At 47.3% G+C, this 21,298-nt stretch overlaps 1 long non-coding RNA gene across 1 annotated transcript; it reads right to left on the bottom strand.

Annotated features, from left to right (window-relative positions):
• Nucleotides 1-5,122: 5,122 nt before the first annotated feature.
• On the bottom strand, nt 5,123-18,272 carry LOC147123743 (uncharacterized). The gene is made up of 3 exons (XR_015075000.1): nt 18,153-18,272; nt 13,973-14,028; nt 5,123-6,782 (listed from the first exon to the last, which is right to left on the bottom strand). It is a non-coding gene; the product is annotated as an uncharacterized LOC147123743 (long non-coding RNA).
• Nucleotides 18,273-21,298: the final 3,026 nt, after the last annotated feature.

Raw genomic sequence — 21,298 nt, 5'->3', positions numbered from 1 at the left:
AATGGCCGAGCAAGTCGTTCAGTTGTACCAAACCGCGACTGTGGGAGCACCTTCACCTCACGGACTGCAGCGGTTCAAGGAGGCGGCTCACCACCACCTTCGCAAGGGCAATTAGGGATGGGCAATAAATGCTGGCCTTGCCAGCGAAGCCCACATCCCATGAACAAATATCAAAAATTCCAGGAGATTAAATTCCAGGAGACTCCGGTACATCCTGCAGAGTTGGAAACCCAACACACACGACTCTGCCTCAGTACATGCAAAGTGTTGTCTTGTTTCCCCCACTCAATTCTTCGCCCCGAGCCCCTCCCCACTAGTATTTGTTTTTGTACCAATTCACAACTTTGTTGTTTAATTGTGTTTGGAGGAGTTCCTTGACATGGCCTGGGACTTTGAAAGTGCCACTGGTGTTTTAGTGACTGAATAAGCCCAATCCAGCTTTTACTGACTGGGGGATTTGGCAATTTAGTTACTGGAACTTTGGGGATCACATGACAGAATTCCACCAACTTATAATTCCATCCACTGTAACTTTCAGAAGGGAATTGGGTAAATGCTTGAAAAGGAAAAATTTGCTGGGCTACGGGGAAAGAGCGGGAGAGTGGGGTTAATTGGATAGTGCATTCAAAGAGCTGGCAGAGGCAAGATGGGCTGAATGGCCTCCTTCTGTGCTGTATGATCTTGACCAGTCCCTGAGAGGACATTACCAGTTACAGCGAGAGTTAGTGATTAGTTTAGATTGTCATGTGTTGGGAGTTGGAGAGCAATTGGCCAGAGGTTTTTCCTGAATTGGCCATGTTTCTTTGTCTGTTTCCAGAGATAGCATAACTGGTAGGTAGGATGGCAGCATGTGAGGTCATACTGTCTACTGGATGGGGTGAGCTTAATGGGCCTGATAGTCTTCATCTACTTTTGTATATCTTTTTGTATGTTTGTATGTGCAGACTGGGGAATCAATCTGGGTCCCTCCTAGTGTGTGGCTCAAAGAATTCACCCAGTCAGTAATTGAGCCCAGGGACAATCAGAACTCATCTCTTCCCCTTTCTGTTCCCTTCAATGATCCGTGCACAAATCAGGAGACACACAGTAAGTTTGTTCATTTTCAATCCACGTTTATTTTCAGATGTTAAACTTTTCACATTTCAGTTATTGAAACATGACTTATAATATGCGAAATGTGATCTCCTGGGAGAGGCGAAAAACCAGACATAAAAACCCAGGCCAGTTTGGGAAAAAAATCTGGGAAATTCCTCTCCGACCCCCTTAGGCGATCGAAACTAGTTCAGGAGATCATTATGGCCCAAATATTCTGAGACAATTACTTTCTCACTTCAACTCTGCTAACATCAATTGAACACAGTCCCCGGGAGCCTGGTCTTCAACAATCGCCAGTCTAGTTCTGTAGCAGCAGTCACAAACCCAATATTCAGCAATGATGAGAAACTGGTTGGCAGGTTGTCTAGAGTTCTCATTTCTGTCATTCCAGGTTGAATGAAAACTGTCCCCAATCATTTCTTTAAAGTGTTAACTGTGACATCGTTTAATTTGCTGGGAACATCCGTTCCTAAACATTGACAGGCCGAATTGGGGGTGGAATGTGGATCTAATTACCGGGATGCATCGGCACAATTTGCCTGAGGAAAATCTCTTAAGGCGTGACCTTTCCTGTTAAGACATTTTGTTAAGACGTCCTAACTTTGAAGGGCAAACCCACTTGTTTTTCCCCTCCCTCCCCGACTCCCGTGCAGTGTTAACTTTTAGCACACCCCAGAACCCAGTTTGTTGACACCCAAAGACAACCCAGAACGAGGAAAAGACATACCAACACTCCCCACTAGACCCAAGAGACAACCAGGTGGGTGGCAAATGCCGCGTCACTTGAAGAATGAAGAGGAGCTTACAAGGGAGCAGCTGACACGGGAACAGCTGACAAGGGAGCTGTGATCTTCATTCAGGCATTCTGCACACACAGCTGGTGACTAACCAAGTAGTACTGAGGACGAGGAGGGTGGAGGTACTTGTATGGGAACAGAGGCTTAAATGACCAGGACAGACGCAATAAAGTGAGCATTACCCATGAGTGCCGCACTGCTGGTATACCCTAATCTGACGGGTATTCCATCTCAACTGCCAGGCCATCAATCAGAAGCTGGCAGGACCCAAATCCAGATCCTTACGGTTCAGCTTACTGTTTGGATCTGGCGCTGGCACCCGTGAATAACACCCACTTTGATCTATTTGTCCTGGGAGCCGGAGAATCTGTTCACTTGCAGGTACGGTCCACCCTTCTCACCCTGAGTACCAGTTGGACAGTGCCCAGCAGTGTGTGGAGGATGTCAGAATGAAAAATTCCCTAAAAAAGATAGGGTCCTCTATACTCTAAAAATGACTTGGATTTCTCCCGTGGGCTCCTGAAATCAAAGTGTGTATTCAACACCCGGGTATCCCTGAAGCACGGTTTGTGAGGTAACTAAAGGGTTAACCAGAACCACCACCTGCTGCAATTTCCTGGAGCATCCTGGAGATCAGGCAACCCTGAGCAACAGAATCCAGAAACAAAAGCACGAAAGACTATCGGGCCTCCGCCCCGACAGCCTGAGGTCCTCCAGCAGATTGGTGATTATCCGTTGATGCGAGCAAGTCAATCGACCTGGTAAACCCCCCAAGTCCTGAAGGTGTTCTGGACTACCTCAGTGTGGATCATCCACTAGTTAGGGTGGACTACAGAGCAGCTGAGTGTGCCGACTGTTGTGTTGTCCGCCCCGGGCCAAATGTGGCACCAAGAGTGTCACCCCGTCATTCAAGCACCAATGGGAAGCAACGTGTCATCTTGACAGAGGGACCCAGGAAGGAGGGTCCCACCCTGTTTGTTGACTTACCGGACCCTTGTCATATTGTCTGTCTGCAGACACACTAACTTACCCTGCACCGAGTCTGAAAGTGGAAATGTCCTATTATACCGTTCACACCCCGAGCCTGTTGAAATGCCAAGTGAAATCACTGGCCGAGAAGACCATTCATCCTGTGGATACATTACTGGCAGAGTGATGGTCATCCAGAAGGCTCAACTGGAGAAATATCCCCAACAGTTGAGCCATCTGGATGACGATCACTCGCTCTCAGTTTGGATGGCAGAAGACCTGCCAGTATGCCCACTAGTAGATGGTTCCTCTGATGGTCAAACCAAACATCCAGAGTGATCCACTTCCACAGGGAAGTACTGGAAATAGCCCAGCCACACAACTGTGAGGTGGGCTATCCAGGCACGATCACTGCTGGGGGAGGTGGAGCTGGACAGGGTCTCGAAGGTTACTTGTTGCGAACTACCTGCATTCCAGGTCCTAATCTGGAATGACAGGCTAGCAAGATATAAAGGACATCGTGCTCCGGATAAAGCCTTGAATAGGCTGGTGGAGGTGAATGGATTGGTGGTGGCGAGTGGATGGTGGTGGTGAATGGATTGGTGATGGTGAGTGCGTTGGTGATGGTTAGTGGCTAGGTGGTGAGTGTACTGGTGTTGGCGAGTGGAAGGGGCCTATAGATGGGGTGGGCTAAGCTTCAAAGTGAACAGTGCCCCCTCACCCTTGTGTGGCATCTCGGGAATGCCTGAAGGTTCTGCTACAGCAGATCCTCCACTTGCTCGCCAAAGAAGCCCTCGGCACCAATGGGCATCTGCAGAACCTGAAGGATCCCCAAGGTGTGAGGACAAACTCAGTGGCGATGCAAGATCCACTGGACGATAGATCCTGCTCCTACATTGAGAGCACCCACACAGTCTGCTGCTGCAGCAGATGCTCTCTGAAGGTGGTCCTCTCTGGCAGGGATTGCTCCCTCAACTCACCTGCTGGTCAGTGAAGCCAGCCCCGGTGGATTTGGTGGCAGGGAATTCGGGATATGCGCCAAACCCTGCAGGAAGGTCTGCCAGACCCACATGTCCCACCATTTGGATTCTGGGGGGTGGAACAGGACTAGTTTCCTGGGCAGTTCCCTTCCTTCTGAGGCTTTCACGACTGAAGTTCGCCAGCTGTACCAGCGAACCTTAAGTTGTGAGGCAGGGTGGCGGGGCTGTCTACCTTGGCCATAACTGGAGCGCGCCTATCAAATCCGCCCAAACCGCCTTGGAAATTGGGTGGGGAAATCCAACAAAGGTCGATGCCTGAGGCCTTTGCAAGACCCCAGGTAAAGACTCAACCCCCACAAGTGATGGGACTTCCGGAACTCACAGTTTCAGACTCGAAGTCACCCTTGTTTTGAATACATGGAAAAGCCTCAACGCACGGAGGCCGTGGTCGACTCGGGCTCCCAGTTTGGTTTCTGGAGTGCACGCACCCTCCCTGGGAGTGCCTCTCGAGTGTAGTAGGGAGCGGCTGAAGGTGGGTCCACAGTGGTGGGTGGGAGCCACAGATCTATAAATAGAGATCTGCGGCTGCACTCACCAAAGTGGACATCACCCGCAGCATAGGTGACCCTGTGTAGGGTCGAGTCCACCGAGGGTGGTGCCCCCAAATGAGCTGGCGCCAACTGGAGACCAATGTCCCGGGGCTGCGTTGGTGTCACCAGAGGGGACGGATGCCTCTAGTGAAGGACACACCAACAGTAGCTGGTGGCGCTTGGGGGAACCAGCCTGATTCTGGCCCCAGTAGGAACGGACACCTCCGAACCAGCTGGTGCCAGAGGAGGACTCTTCCTCTATCCTGGGAGGCCTCGGTACAAGTGGTACCGGGGTTTCACCCGATGTTGTTGACTGGGATGGATTGGCTTTAACCAGCTCGTCCCATTCTACATCATCGAGGCAACAACCGGAGCGTCCACCCTTGAGACTTTCCTGTTCAGTCCCAACAGTTGGACCACCGGTCGACATCGGTCGGAGATGACTGTATGGACTGGGCCCTATCCAGTGCCAGTGCAGTTAACCCCGAGCAATGCCGAACTGAGCCTGGAGTTGGAGCAGGGTTGGTGCTTGATGCCGATGCGGGGACCTGAGTGCTGGACGTGAAGGTCCAGCCCAGGGGAGAACTAGGGAGGAGGGAGAGGGGCGTGGGAAATCTTTTAAAATGGGAAAGAAACGTGCCAGAAGGGAAAGAGTTGGTTTAACACCATCTCCAATCATTGACTGCACGTTTAAATGGATCTGTTATTGGCCATCAAATAAAGAAATTAAAAGATGTACAGTTGATACTAAAGAAATGGATGGGGCACAGAGGGATGGGCGTGAGGGGTATTTCAGTGTTGCTGTTTCCTCCTTTGTGGTATCTCTGCTGGCATTGATGTGATTTTGGTCAGGACGTGTGATCCAGTTGTCTTTGTGGTTTTGTTACTGACAACTTTAGTCTGTTGGTAGTTTGATGAAACCGTCCATTTCCTCTCACTCATCCTGACACCAACCATGTACCTGTGGCAGAAGAAGAAATCACAAAAATCACTGGATTGCAACAAGGACAATGATGGCATTTTATCGCTCCCCTTGTATAATAAAATATATAACCTGTAAAAGGATTTATCAAATTCCCTTTAAAAAGTCAACACCTGGGTCAGCGTCGAGCTGTGAGGGCAGGTACCAAGCTCGGTCAAGGCAGCTCCAGTGGCATTACTGCCCAGGAGTACATTCTTCGAGTCTTAACCCTGAGCTCTCAGTACTGGTGAACACTTTGAGAAACTGATTATTCAGTCGTTCACTCTCCCTGTCAGCCTCTCTTATTTAGACCCGTTCATTCAACACCAATCAACGGTTTCAAGAGGGACACTCTTGACCTTCTTAAATGGTCGGGCTTAGCTGTACCACAGGCTATCCCCGTGTCCAGGACAAGTTGATCAGAACAACCAGCATGTACGACCTGCTTTCAGTTTCCAGGATTTGAGCCTTTATATCTGCACGGATTTTGCTGTAACTCACTCTGACTTTCACGGGGAATGATACAAGCAGGAACTAAAGCTCCAAACACAGTTAGTCACAGTCAGTAAATAGTTGTCTACATTTGCAGAGCAGGGAGTGAGCATTAAACTCCAGGACTGGGAGGAGCCGGTCAGTCAGGAGCTGGATGGGGCTCAGTAACCATCAGTAACCAGGCTCCGGGACCCAGACTACCTATGAGCAACACTATGGAAAAACTACCAATAACAAACTGAACTATTCCACCCGACTGTGCATCAATATTACTGTATCTGATAAACTTAATATTGCTCATTATGGCTTTCACTAATAATACAAGATAAACAGGTTAAGACATAGAAACATAGAAGGTAGGAGCAGGAGTAGGCCATTCAGCCCCTTGAGCCTGGTCCGCCATTTAATGAGATCATGGCTGATCATCCAAATTCAGTACATTGTCCCTGCTTTCTCCCCATATCCCTTGATTCCTTTAGCCTTAAGAAATATATCTAACTCCTTCTTGAATATATTTAATGAATTGGCCTCAACTGCCTTTTGTGGTAGAGAATTCCACAGGTTCACCACTCTCCGGGTGAAGAAATTCCTCCTCATCTCTGTCCTAAATGGCTTACCCCTTATCCTTAGACTGTGACCCCTGGTTCTGGACTCCCCGACCATCGGGAACATTCTTCCTGCATCTAGTCTGTCTAGTCCTGTTAGAATATTATAAGTTTCAATGAGATCCCCTCTCATTCTTCTAAACACCAGCGAATATAAGCCCAATCGACCCAATCTCTCCTCATACGTCATTCCTGCCATCCCAGAAAGACAAACCTGTCAAAGTTCACGACCTTCTGTCCACGCTGCTGGTTGATGATGTTTCAATTGTTCGTGTTGTCTTCACAGAGCAAAGCTGTTCAGATGTTCGAGCCGACCGCATTCAGTCATAGACAGAAAAGCCAGTTAATCAGAGTCAGATGCCTCACATTTATATAGTTTACAAAGCTATTGTGATGTCTCATCTCAGTGTGATGCGCAGTGTGAGGGTGAGGCTTACTCTGCGATGTCACGGTTTGACCCGTCCAATTAAAGGGGCCTCACCTTACTACCATATTTGGTAAAAACCTTTGGGCTTAAGTTACACTGACTTGTTTCGCTAGAAAGCAGTAACAGGTTTCCATGTGGGTACGACCAAGGCCACAGGGTGTGTGGGCGATGGGCAGTGATGGCATTGTTTGCCTTCTACCAATTATGTTAAGTAATTGCATACATTTAAAGCAACAGGAGTAGGCCATTCAGCCCCTCCAGCATTCAATTAGACCATGGCTGCTCTGCACCTCAAATCCATTTACCTGTCTTTGATCGATATCCCTTGATCAACTCAGGAACAGGAGGAGGCCATTCAGCCCCTCAAGTCTGTTCTGCCATTCAATTCAAGCATGGCTGACCTGTATGTTAACTCCATTTACCCGCATTGGTTCCACATCCCTTAAAACTCTTGCCTAACAAAAATCTACCAATCTCATTTTTGAAGTTTTCAATTGACCCCCAGCCTCAATAGATATGGGGGGAGAGTTCCACAATTCCGCTAGCCCTTGGGAGAAGAAGTGCTTCCTGACATCACATCCCTGACCAGGCTGTTATATCCGTGTATCTTAATGTTGTGTCCTTCAATAATCAGACAACAGACTGCAGGGAACGATTCAACAGGTGTTTACTGAATGAGGGTTACTCTAGAACTATCTGTACAGATCACTACTCAGGGTTTATATACAGGTGTGGTCACTGCCGGTACTACAGTATACAGGAGCTGTAAAAAGTAGTTCTCTCCCTTAAGGTATATATACACTACATACATTACACAGGCTAACTCTAATTTTAAGCTCATGCCCCTTTGTTCTGGATTTCCCCGCCAGAGGAAATAGTTTTTATCGATCTACCCGACCAACTCTTTGAACATCTTAAACACCTCAATTATATCACCGTTTAATATTCTGTACTTGAGGGAATACAAGCCCAGTCTCTGCAACCTGTTCTCATAATTTAACCCTCTGGAAGTCCACACATACAAGATCCAGAGACACTCCCTTGTCCATGTTACTGACCTCCTCCAAAAGGTTATTAGATCAGTCAGACAAGACCGGCCCTTCACAAATCAATGCTGACTCTCATTGACTACCTATGAGCAATGGCATGGGAGGTCTACCAATGATAAGTGGTTACATAGAAACATAGAAGATAGGAGCAGGAGTAGGCCATTCGGCCCCTCGAGCCTGCTCCGCCATTCAATGAGATCATGGCTGAGCATCCAAACTCAGTACCCTGTCCCTGCTTTCTCCCCATAGCCCTTGATCCCTTTAGCCTTAAGAAATATATCTAACACCTTCTTGAATATATTTAATGATTTGGCCTCAACTGCCTTCTGTGGTAGATAATTCCACAGGTTCACCACTCTCTGGGTGAAGAAATTCATAGAAACATAGAAGATAGGAGCAGGAGTAGGCCATTCGGCCCCTCGAGCCTGCTCCGCCATTCAATGAGATCATGGCTGATCATCAAAATTCAGTTCCCTGTCCCTGCCTTCTCCCCATATCCCTTGATCCCTTTAGCCTTAAGAAATATATCCAACTCTTTTTTGAATATATTTAATGAACTGGCCTCCACCGCCCTCTGTGGCAGAGAATTCCACAGGTTCACCACTCTCTGGGTGAAGAAATTCCTCCTCATTTCAGTCCTAAATGTCTTACCCCTTATTCTTAGACTATGACCCCTGGTTCTGGACTCCCCGGCCATCATAAACATCCTTCCTGCATCGAGTGTGTCCAGGCCTGACAGAATTTTATAAGTTTCGATGAGATCCCCTCTCAATCTTCTAAACTCCAGTGAGTATAAGCCCAATCGACACAATCTCTCCTCATACGTCATTCCTGCCATCCCAGGTATCAGCCTGGTGAATCTTCGCTGCACTCCTTCCATGGCAAGAATGTCCTTCCTCAGGTAAGGCGACCAAAACTGCACATAATACTCAAGGTGCAGTCTCACCAAGGCCCTATACGACTGTAGCAAGACATCCTTGTTCCTGTACTCGAACCCTCTTGCTACGAAGACCAACATACCATTTGCCTTCTTAACCGCCTGCTGCACCTGCATGCTTACCTTCAGCGACTGGTGCACAAGAACACCCAGGTCTCTTTGCACTTCCCCTTCTCCCAATCTATTGCCATTCAAATAATAATCTGCCTTCCTGTTTTTGCCACCAAAGTGGATAACCTCACATTTATCCACATTATCGTGCATTTGCCATGTTTCTGCCTAATCACCCAATCTTTCCGAATCGTACTGGAGTTTCATGATATCCTCCTCACAGCTTACCCTCCCACCCAGCTTTGTGTCGTCTGCAAATTTGGAGATATTACATCCAATTCCCTCGTCCAGATCATTAATATATATTGTGAACAGCTGGGGTCCTAGGACCGATCCTTGCGGTACCCCACTAGTCACTGCCTGCCACTCGGAAAACGACCCATTTATTCCAAATCTTTGCTTTCTGTCCGCCAACCAGTTCTCTATCCAAGTCAATACCTTGCCCCCAATCCCATGTGCCTTAATTTTGCACGCTAATCTCTTATGTGGGACCTTATCAAAAGCCTTCTGAAAGTCCAAATTCACCACAGCCACTGGTTCTCCCTTATCTATTTTACCAGTTACATCCTCAAAAAATTCCAGTAGATTAATCAAGCATGATTTACCTTTTGTAAATCCATGTTGACTTTGTCCGATCCTGTCACTGCTTACCAAGTGCTCTGCTATTACATCTTTTATAATAGATTCTAGCATTTTCCCCACTACCGATGTCAGGCTTACCGGTCTATAATTCCCCGCTTTTTCTCTACCACCTTTTTTGAATAGTGGGGTAACATTAGCTACCCTCCAATCCATGGGTACTGTTCCAGAGCCTATCGAGTTCTGGAAGATGACCAGCAATGCATCTTCTATTTCTAGGGCCACTTCCTTAAGTACCCTGAGATGTAGATTATCAGGCCCTGGGGATTTATCGGCCTTCAGTCCCATCAATTTTCCTAACACCATTTCCCTACAAATACTGATTTCTTTCAGTTCCACCCTTTCATCAGGCCCTATGTTCCCCGGCATCTCTGGGAGGTTATTTGTGTCCTCCTTTGTGAAGACAGAACCAAAGTATGAATTTAGTTGGTCTGCCATTTCTTTGTTTCCCATTATAAATTCCCCTGATTCTGACTGTAAGGGACCTACGCTTGACTTCACCAATCTTTTTCTCTTCACATATTACATTCCTCCTCATCTCAGTCCTAAATGGCTTACCCCGTATCCTTAGACTGTGACCCCTGGTTCTGGACACCCCCGCCATCGGGAACATCCTTCCTGCATCTGGACTGTCTCATCCTGTTAGAATTTTATAAGTTTCAGTGAGATCCCCTCTCATTCTTCTAAACTCCAGCGAGTATAAGCCCAATCGACCCAGTCTCTCCTCGTACATCATTCCTGCCATCCCAGGTATCAGTCTGGTTAATCTTTGCTGCACTCCCTCCATGGCCAGAACATCCTTCCTCAGATAAGGCGACCAAAACTGCTCACAATACTCAAGGTGTGGTCTCAACGAGGCCCTGTAAAACTGCAGCAAGACATCCTTGTTCCTGTACTCGAACCCTCTTGCTATGAAGGCCAAAATACCATTTGCCTTCTTAACCGCCTGCTGCACCTGCATGCTTACCTTCAGCGACTGGTGCCCAAAGACACCCAGGTCTTGTTGCACTTCCCCTTCTCCCAATCTATTGCCGTTCAGATAATAATCTGCCTTCCTGTTTTTGCCACCAAAGTGGATAACCTCGCATTTATCCACATTATACTGCATCTGCCATGCATCTGCCCAATCACTCAACCTGTCCAAATCGTACTGGAGTTTCTCGGCATCCTCCTCACAGCACACATGCCCACCCAGCTTTGTGTCATCTGCAAACTTGGAGATATTACATCTAGTTCCCTCGTCTAGATCATTTATATATATTGTGAATAGCTGGGGTCCTAGGACCGATCCCTGCGATACCCCACTAGTCACTGCCTGCCACTCGGAAAAAGACCCGTTTATTCCAACTCTTTGCTTCCTGTCTGCCAACCAGTTCTCTATCCAAGTCAGTACCTTGCCCCCAATCGCATGTGCCTTAACTTTACATGCGAATCTCTTACGCGGGACCTTATCGAAAGCCTTCTGAAAGTCCAAATACACCACATCCACTGGTTCTCCTTCATCTATTTTATCTATTTTACCAGTTACATCCTCAAAAAATTCCAGTAGATTAGTCAAGCACTTGGAAAACAGTGACAGGATCGGAAAAAGTCAACATGGATTTACCCTGGTGACTAACCTCCTCCTTGGCCGTAGCCCTCCTCTCCTCTACCGTAGCCCTCCTCTCCTCTAGCCAGCCTTACCACGGAGGCAGCAATCATATCCACGTAGGTAGCCATCCTGTCCGTGTTGATGCGTTCATGCGCCACTGACTCCACAAAAGCTCTGCTCATGGACGCTATGGACTCCTCCATTCGCTCCACACTCGCAGCGACCCTGGAGACAAAACCTGCCAGAGACTCCTACAACTGTGCATGGAGTTCCATCACCTCTGATTTTATGGATGGACCCAGAGGCAGAGGGTCGACATGCAGCTGAGCCGAGCTGGCAGAGTCCTGCGCCATCTGACGAGGACTCTCCACTACTGTCCCGGTCTCCACATTCTGCTGATGCTCACTTGTGAGCTGTGATACACCAGATGACAGCACTACTCTATGTCCCGAAGGTCCCCCCGAGGTGTGAATATCTGCGCTGGTGCTGGGTGTGCTTATTTCTGCTGATGCTGCGCTCTCAGATGTTGCAGATTCCTCTGAGAAGTCTGGAATCTCAGGCTCTTCCTCCTGCACAGTGGGGACGGGGGCTCTCGATGGTCCTGTGGGGGAGTAATGGAAAGAGTTAGAGATGTGATGCCAAGGCTACATGCACATTGCATTTTGCAGATGATCATAAGTCCATATGATGTAGCTTCAGAATCATTATCAGCGACTCATGCAATGGCAATGAGAGAGATGGAAAACTATTCTGTCACCAGCTTGTGTGGGTGCACCTGTCTGTCCTCCCCCAACTTCCACGTCTGTATCATCCCCGACAATCTCCAGGACGGCTTCCTCCCAGGGGGTGAGCTGGGCTAATGAGGGTGGCCCTCCTCCTGTCCTGGCTCGCTCTCTCCTGTTATGAGCTCTCTTTTCCTGCAATGGAGACAAGTGGAGGTTGAGTGAGAATGAGGGAGTGAGTGTAGGGATTGCATAGCATTGATACTTAGAAGGAGACAAAGATGGAGTGAGGTTGCAAGACCAAGGGCCCTCCCTGTGCGTTGTCAGTTGTGTTCAAAGCATCAGAGCGAGAGGGAGTGTGAGGGCTGCATAGTGGAAAAGCTATGTGAATGTGAGCATAGAGAGAGAGGGAATGGCTAAGAGTGCATGGATGTGAGTGTCAAGTGGGATGTGGAAGAAGAGATTGCTAAAGCTGAGTGCTGGTGAGGAAAGGCAATGGGGATCAGATTGAGGGTGATGGAAACTTCATACTTACTTTTCCAGTGCGATGAAGGTCATGGAATCTTCTCCTGCACTGCATCCAGCTGCGCCGTGTGAGCCCCAAGGAGTTGACTTCCCCAGCCACCTGTAGCCACACAGCCTTGGTCTGACTGGGAGGCCTCTTCCTCCCTGACGAAGGGAGCAGGCCCTTCCTGTTGTCCCTAACCCCATCCAACAATGCCTGCAGTGATGCCTCATCAAATTTAGGAGATGATCTTGGCCTCCCGCTGGCCATTGTTCCTACAGGTTCCTGTGCCATCAAATGCCAAAAGGCTGGCAGCCTGCAGAAGAAGCAAGGCTTGTTGCAGACCTTAAATGATGTCGTCACTAAGTGAGTGGGCAGAAATTTGGCAGATGGAGTATAATGTTGGAAAGTGTGAGGTTATGCACTTTGGCAGAAAAAATCAAAGAGCAAGTTATTATCTAAATGGAGAGAAACTGCAAAGTGCTACAGTACAAAGGGATCTGGGGGTCCTGGTGCATGAAACACAGAAGGTTAGTATGCAGGTACAGCAGGTGATCAGGAAGGCCAATGGAATCTTGGCTTTTATTGCAAGGGGGATGGAGTATAAAAACAGGGAAGTCTTGCTTCAGTTATACAGGGTACTGGTGAGGCCACACCTGGAATATTGCGTACAGTTTTGGTTTCCAATTTTAAGAAAAGATATACTTGCTCTCGAGGCAGTTCAGAGAAGGTTCACTCGGTTGATTCCGGAGATGAGGGGTTGACTTATGAGGAAAGGTTGAGTACTCTACACATTGGAATTCAGAAGAATGAGAGGCGATCTTATCGAAACATATAAGATTGTGAGGGGGCTTGATCGGGTGGATGCGGGGAGGATGTTTCCATTCATGGGTGAGACTAGAACTAAGGGGCATAATCTTAGAATAAGGGGCTGCCGTTTCAAAACTGAGATGAGGAGAAACTTCTTCACTCAGAGGGTAGTAAATCTATGGAATTTGCTACCTCAGAGAGCTGTGGAAGCTGCAACAGTAAATAAATTTAAAATGGAGATAGACAGTTTCCTAGCTGATAAGGGAATTAGGGGTTACGGGGAGCGGGCAGGGAAGTGGACGTGAGTCTACGTTTGGATCAGCCATGATCCTATTGAAGGGCGGAGCAGGCCCGAGGGGCCGTATGGCCTACTCCTGCTCCTACTTCTTATGTTCTTATGTTCTTATGTCATATTATGCGACTTTCTGACTGGAAATACTCATTTGCGAAGGGTTCCCACATGTTGGAAATCAATCGGCCAATTGAGTTAAAATTGCATCAACCTCACACACCCATTTAGATTCGTGTGGGAAACACGAAATTCGGGGAACCCGACAATTCCCCGCACCTGAGTTAAAATCGACCCCATCTAGTTTATTCAGGCTGGAAAAATCAACACATTATGCAGATAAAAATTGGAAAAGAAAACTCACACAAGTATAAGGGAAAATGTGATCAGACAATTTACTTACCTCTCCAGCTCTCCAAAACTTCAAGGTAACTGCCTCCTGACAAAAATATGTACTAGCTGCTGGAGAAACTGGTTATAATCAGGGTGATAAAAAAGCACATTTAATACTTTAACAAAGAAAACACATGGGCTAGATTTTTGGGGAGCCGTCAGGCGGGGTTTCAGGCGTCTGGGGGGGGGGGGGGAAATCCCAAATTTGGGGGTCCCGACACCAGCCCGCCCAAAATCCCGCCCCACGTAAGTTTCAGGGGCGGCAGGTACCCGCCCCGCACTGGGACCCGCCGAAACCAGGCGGGAAGGGATTAGTGCCAATTAACTGCCTGTTAACAGGTAGTTAACAGGCAGTTTTTAGCCTAATCCCTATTTTGAGGGGTTTCGTGTGGGATTCCCGATGGCTCCAAACCACGCCAGGTAGAGCAGGCGGGCCGTCGGGTTGAAGGAGTTGCAGGGGTCGCGATGTTGGCGCTCAGGTGAGTGATGGGTGCATGAGTGCAAAGGTAAGTGTGTTTGGTGTGTCTAAAGTGTGTAAAGAACTTTTACTTACCTGTACTTACCTTAGCAGCCTTTCTTCCTGTAGCCGTCGGGAGCGCATCGCTCAGCCAGAACTGAAAGCTGAACGGCTGCGATCTGTGAAAAGTGACAGCCTTCAGCTTTGAGTGCCGGTGGGAGTTCTAACTGAGTCTGTGCAGAATGACTCAGCTTAGAACTTAGAGTGTCAGTGTTTCACAGCTTCAAACAGCTGTGAAACACTGATATTTCATCTGTCAAGAACTCTTGACAGATGAAATTTCAGTCTGTGACATCACCTGTTGCCGGGTGGCCCTTAATTGGCCTGCTGAGCCCGCTGGGCGGGCTCAACAAGGTCAATCAAGGGAAAATCACACGGATTGGCCGGACGTCGAAGTAGGCAGGTCAAAAACCCGAAAGGGGAAGTCCCGCCTTCTTCTCGACAGGTTCGGCAAAATCTACCCCATTCAATTTACTTGGTGGGTTTTTCACAAGATGTTTAGGCGTCCACTCCTCATCCGAGTCACTAGAAACATACACACGGGGTTGGCGCCCACTGCTAGGTCTTGACATGAACGCTGGTTTTGGTATATTCAATCCTGTGAAAATTAAAATCTTCCACTCATCTACAGCTGATAACAGCCTGTATTTAAATTGACTTAACTTACTGACGAAAGGCATCTGTTGAATCAAACCATTTTCGAATAATATCAGGTAAGAGCCGCACAGAGGCTTTCCTTTCATCAATGGCATCTGGATTTAAATCCAGCACAGATTGATCAGACGAAAAGGTGCTTTTATGTTATGCTGGGGAGCTGGGAGCACAGCACTCAGACCATGCCCTCTAAGAGTCTTGATCTCCCAGTATTTGTTTATGCCACTGCTCCCTATTGGACCCATTGGAGAGTCCAAAGGAAGGAAATTTACATTTGTGACAGCTGACGGTCACTCTCAGTTCCGAGGGAAAGGAAGGTCCTTGATGGCATCTGAGATGTAGAGCTTTCCTCCCTTATTCCAATATTTACTGTTTTTATTCTTCATTTAGTTTTAATGACAATCATTTCGTAGTTTTGCACAAAGAGTGGGGTATTGTCACAATAGGAGGTGTTCTGATAGTCAGGTGAGATCAGGATCAGCCGTGCTGTCCCGCACATCACACAACTACCAACACTCAGACAGGATTTTTTCAAGGCAATTAAATTAATATTCTAGCAAAATACTGCGAATGCTGGAAATCCGAAATAACAACAGAAAATGCTGGAAAAACTCAGCAGGCCAGGGGGCATCCGTGGAGAGAGAAACAGAGTTAATGTTTCAGGTCGAAGCCCCTTCGTCAGAACTGGGAAAATGCAGGAAATAGAATAGATTTTAAAGCAAGTTAGGGGCTGGGAAAAGGGGGAGGGGATGAAAGAACAAAAGGGAAGGTCAGTGATAGGATAGAAAGCAGGAGAGATTCAGAGACATTGAGAGACATTGGCCCTGAAATTAGGATCGGGAGCTTGCCGCGCATGCAAGCCCCCGATGTGCACTCACCCTGCGCGCCAACATCTGAAGCCCGGGCCTGCTTGCATTTCCTGTCACAGGCCCGGTTCAGATGTTGGCGCGATGTGCTTACCTGATCCAGCGGCGTAGTTAGTGCGATGTGCCGGCTGGGATCAGGTGAGCACTGTGCAGCCAATCAGGGGAGGGGAAACTCATTCATGAGTTTGACAGAAAGAGCTGTCAAACTCATGAAAACTCCTGGCCCCAAAACACTACTTAAACCTGAAAGAAAATTTAAAAAAACATTGCACTACTTAAATGAACAACAAAGAACTCTGAAAAACTATTTTGAACAATAATTTTAAAATTTGAAAAAAAGAAATGTTTTTTTAAAATCGGGGCTAAAACTAAACTTACCTTACTGTAAATTCTTTAAAAATAACAAACCTGTGGAAAAAAAAATTCTCAATTGTACTAAAAGCCCACTTACCTGAAAAACTAAGTACTTACGTGTGGTTTTTCAAGCGTAAAGACCGGAGGCCTTTACACACGCGCAACTCTGGGGAAAAAAAAAAAGGAATTTCACTGCGCACCTGCCTGTGCAGTTGCGCGCGTTCTGCCTCTTAACCCCTTGGGTCAGAGGACAGGAAATGCCGGTTTTCAGCGCATGCGCTGTGCATGCTGAAAACCGGCAATTCCTCCGGGCACACGCGTGAGTACCCCGTCTGTACTCACGCGTTGTGCCCGGAATTACTGGGCCATTAAGAGATATTCAAGGCGAGAGGAGGTGGTAATGGGACAGGTTAAGGAACAAAGGATGGCTCTAGTTGGAGTGTGAATTGCACTGGCAGAATGAAGGACAGCTGCCACGTGGGAGGGAAAAAAAATATATATATATATATGTGATAGGGGCCGAGGTTATGATCTGAAATTGAGTCCAGAGGGCTGTAGAGTGCCTAATCGAAAGATGAGGTGCTGTTCCTCGAGTTTACGTCGAGCTTCCGTGGAACAGTGCAAGAAGCTGAGGGCGGTGAGGTCTGAGTGGGAATGGGGCGGTGAATTAAAGTGACAGGCGACCGGAAGCTCAGGGTCTTACAGACTGAACGGAGGTGTTCCGCAAAGCAGTCACCCAATCTGCGTTTGGTCTCCCCAGTGTAGAGGAGACCACATCGTGAGCAGCGAATACAGTATACTAGATTGCAAGAAGTACAAGTAAATCGCTGTTTCACCTGGAAGGGGTGTTTGGGGCCCTGGACAGTGGGAAGAGGGGAGGTATAAGGGCATGTGTTGCATCTCCTGCGCTTGCATGGGAAGGTGCCAGGCAAAAGGGAAGGGGTGCTGGGGGTGGTAGAGGAGTGGATTAGGGTGTCGCGGAGGGAGCGGTCCCTACAGAATGCTGAAAGGGGAGGTAAGGGGAAGATGCATTTGGTGGTGGGATCACGCTGGAGGTGGCAGAAATGGCGAAGGATGATCCGTTGAATGTGGGGGCTGGTGGGGTAAAAGGTGAGGACAAGGGGAACCCTATTGTGGTTCCGGGAGGGGCAGGGGTGAGGGCAGAAGTGCGGGAGAAGAATGGACATGGTCGAGGGCCGTGTCAACCAGGCTCGAGGGGAATCGTCGGTTGAGGAAAAAGGAAGACATGTCGGAAGCACTGGTATGGAAAGAGGCATCGTCAGAGCAGATGCGGCAGAGACGGAGAAACTGGGAGAATGAAATACAGTCCTTACAGGAAGCGGGGTGGGAGGAAGTGTAGTCCAGGTAGCTGTGGGAGTCAGTGGGCTTGTAGTGAATGTTTGTCAATAACCTATCCCCAGAGATGGAGACGGAGAAGTCGAGGAAGGGAAGGGAAGAGTCAGAGTTGAACCATGTGAAGGTGAGGGAAGGGTGGAAATTGGAAGCAAATGTGAATGAAATTTTCTAGTTCAGGGCGAGAGCAGGAGATGGCACCGATACAATCATAAATTAATATTCAGTGAATCATAGGATGGAGGTGCTGCATTTCCTGATATGCGTTCCTAATCTGTGCCAGCAGCGGTGAGATGGAAAATCCCAGCCAAAGTATCTAACCACATATGAGGAGAACATCCACTTGGGTGTAATATTGGAAGAACTGTATGCCAGTACGAATCAGGGTGTTCAGGACAGGAAGGGAGAAATGTTGAAAGGAAGAAAATAATTGATTTTGTACAAACCTATTGCAAGCATGGTTTCATAGTTCTGCTGCACTTTCTTATAACGGATGTCTACCCATTCACTTAGCTCTGCCCAATCATCTTTGGAAAGATACACGGCAATGTCTTTAAGCTTTTCGAGAATCTGGAGAAATAAAATGAATGTAATTTCTGATTCATCTAGGCATTAAATCTGTAATCTTCATAAACTAGAGTTCTACAAATTTAAGATTAGCTACCCTGTCAGATCTGCCAATCTTTAAAAGAATATCCTCCACACCACTTGAATGGGCCGGCACAGCCAGCCATTATTGGGAGCCATCAATATCGTGGCAGCATGATGTTGAAATGTCTTGAAGGAAAGTTGTCTCAAGACCTTCTAAAATCAGTGTTGGTGCTACCTTGCTCCAGAGGATGTCATAGAGTCATAGAGTTATACAGCACAGAAAGAGGCCCTTCGGCCCATCGCGTCCGCGCCGGCCATCAAACCCTGTCTAATCTAATCCCATTTTCCAGCATTTGGTCCGTAGCCTTGTATGCTATGGCATTTCAAGTGCTCATCCAAATGCTTCTTGAATGTTGTGAGGCTTCCTGCCTCTACCATCCTTTCAGGCAGTGAGTTCCAGATTCCAACCACCCTCTGGGTGAAAAAGTTCTTCCTCAAATCCCCTCTAAACCTCCTGCCCCTTATCTTGAATCTATGCTCCCTTGTTATTGACCCCTCTACTAAGGGGAAAAGTTCCTTTCTATCTACCATAGAAACATAGAAACATAGAAGATAGGAGCAGGAGTAGGCCATTCGGCCCTTCGAGCCTGCTCCGCCATTCAATGAGATCATGGCTGATCATCCAAATTCAGTACCCTGTCCCTACCTTCTCCCCATATCCCTTGATCCCTTTAGCCTTAAGAAATATATCCAACTCTTTTTTGAATATATTTAATGAACTGGCCTCCACCGCCCTCTGTGGCAGAGAATTCCACAGGTTCACCACTCTCTGGGTGAAGAAATTCCTCCTCATTTCAGTCCTAAATGTCTTACCCCTTATTCTTAGACTATGACCCCTGGTTCTGGACTCCCCGGCCATCATAAACATCCTTCCTGCATCTAGTCTGTCCAGGCCTGACAGAATTTTATAAGTTTCGATGAGATCCCCTCTAAATCTTCTAAACTCCAGTGAGTATAAGCCCAATCGACACAATCTCTCCTCATACGTCATTCCTGCCATCCCAGGTATCAGCCTGGTGAATCTTCGCTGCACTCCTTCCATGGCAAGAACGTCCTTCCTCAGGTAAGGCGACCAAAACTGCACACTGTACTCAAGGTGCGGTCTCACCAAGGCCCTGTACAACTGTAGCAAGACATCCTTGTTCCTGTACTCAAACCCTCTTGCTACAAAGGCCAACATACCATTTGCCTTCTTAACCGCCTGCTGCACCTGCATACTTACCTTCAGCGACTGGTGCACAAGAACACCCAGGTCTCTTTGCACTTCCCCTTCTCCCAATCTATTGCCATTCAAATAATAATCTGCCTTCCTGTTTTTGCTACCAAAGTGGATAACCTCACATTTATCCACATTATAGTGCATTTGCCATGTTTCTGCCCAATCACCCAATCTGTCCAAATCGTACTGGAGTTTCACGACATCCTCCTCACAGCTTACCCTCCCACCCAGCTTTGTGTCGTCTGCAAATTTGGAGATATTACATCCAATTCCCTCGTCCAGATCATTAATATATATTGTGAACAGCTGGGGTCCTAGGACCGATCCTTGCGGTACCCCACTAGTCACTGCCTGCCACTCGGAAAACGACCCGTTTATTCCAACTCTTTGCTTTCTGTCCGCCAACCAGTTCTCTATCCAAGTCAATACCTTGCCCCCAATCCCATGTGCCTTAATTTTGCACGCTAATCTCTTATGTGGGACCTTATCAAAAGCCTTCTGAAAGTCCAAATTCACCACATCCACTGGTTCTCCCTTATCTATTTTACCAGTTACATCCTCAAAAAATTCCAGTAGATTAGTCAAGCATGATTTACCTTTTGTAAATCCATGTTGAATTTGTCCGATCCTGTCACTGCTTACCAAGTGCTCTGCTATTACATCTTTTATAATAGATTCTAGCATTTTCCCCACTACCGATGTCAGGATTACCGGTCTATAATTCCCCGCTTTTTCTCGACCACCTTTTTTGAATAGTGGGGTAACATTAGCTACCCTCCAATCCATGGGTACTGTTCCAGAGCCTAACGAGTTCTGGAAGATGACCAACAATGCATCTTCTATTTCCAGGGCACTTCCTTAAGTACCCTGAGATGTAGATTATCAGGCCCTGGGGATTTATCGGCCTTCAGTCCCATCAATTTTCCTAACACCATTTCCCTACAAATACTGATTTCTTTCAGTTCCACCCTTTCATCAGGCCCTATGTTCCCCGGCATCTCTGGGAGGTTATTTGTGTCCTCCTTTGTGAAGACAGAACCAAAGTATGAATTTAGTTGGTCTGCCATTTCTTTGTTTCCCATTATAAATTCCCCTGATTCTGACTGTAAGGGACCTACGCTTGACTTCACCAATCTTTTTCTCTTCACATATCTATAAAAGGTCTTATAATCAGTTTTTATGTTCCCCGCAAGCTTACTCTCATATTCTATTTTCCCTTTCTTAATTAATCCCTTTTTCCTCCTTTGTTGAATCCTAAACTGCTCCCAATCCTCAGGATTATTGCTTTTTCTGGCCAATTTATATGTCGTCTCCTTGGATCTTATGCTATCCCTAATTTCCCTTGTTAGCCACGGTTGAGTCACCTTTGTTTTATTTTTATGCCAAACTGGGATGAACAAATTCTGTAGCTCATCCATTCGGTCTTTGAATGTTTGCCATTGCCTATCCACCGTCAACCCTTTGAGTGCCATTTCCCAATCAATCCTACCCAACTCGCTCCTCAGACCATCGTAGTTTCCTTTATTTAAATTGAGGACCCGAGTCTCTGAGTCAACTACTTCATTCTCCATCTTAATGAAGAATTCGATCATATTATGATTACTCAGACCCAAGGGGCCTCGTACAACAAGACTGCTAATTAATCCTTTGTCGTTACATAATACCCAGTCTAAGATGGCCTGATCTCTGGTTGGTTCCTCGACATATTGGTCCAGGAAACCA

This window comes from Somniosus microcephalus, chromosome 2 (assembly GCF_052327205.1).
Source record: "Somniosus microcephalus isolate GS21.2 chromosome 2, FLI_Smic_1.0, whole genome shotgun sequence".
NCBI lineage: Eukaryota > Metazoa > Chordata > Chondrichthyes > Squaliformes > Somniosidae > Somniosus > Somniosus microcephalus.
Note: the sequence above shows the minus strand (reverse complement) of the source record. Positions and strands in the feature narration are given on the sequence as shown.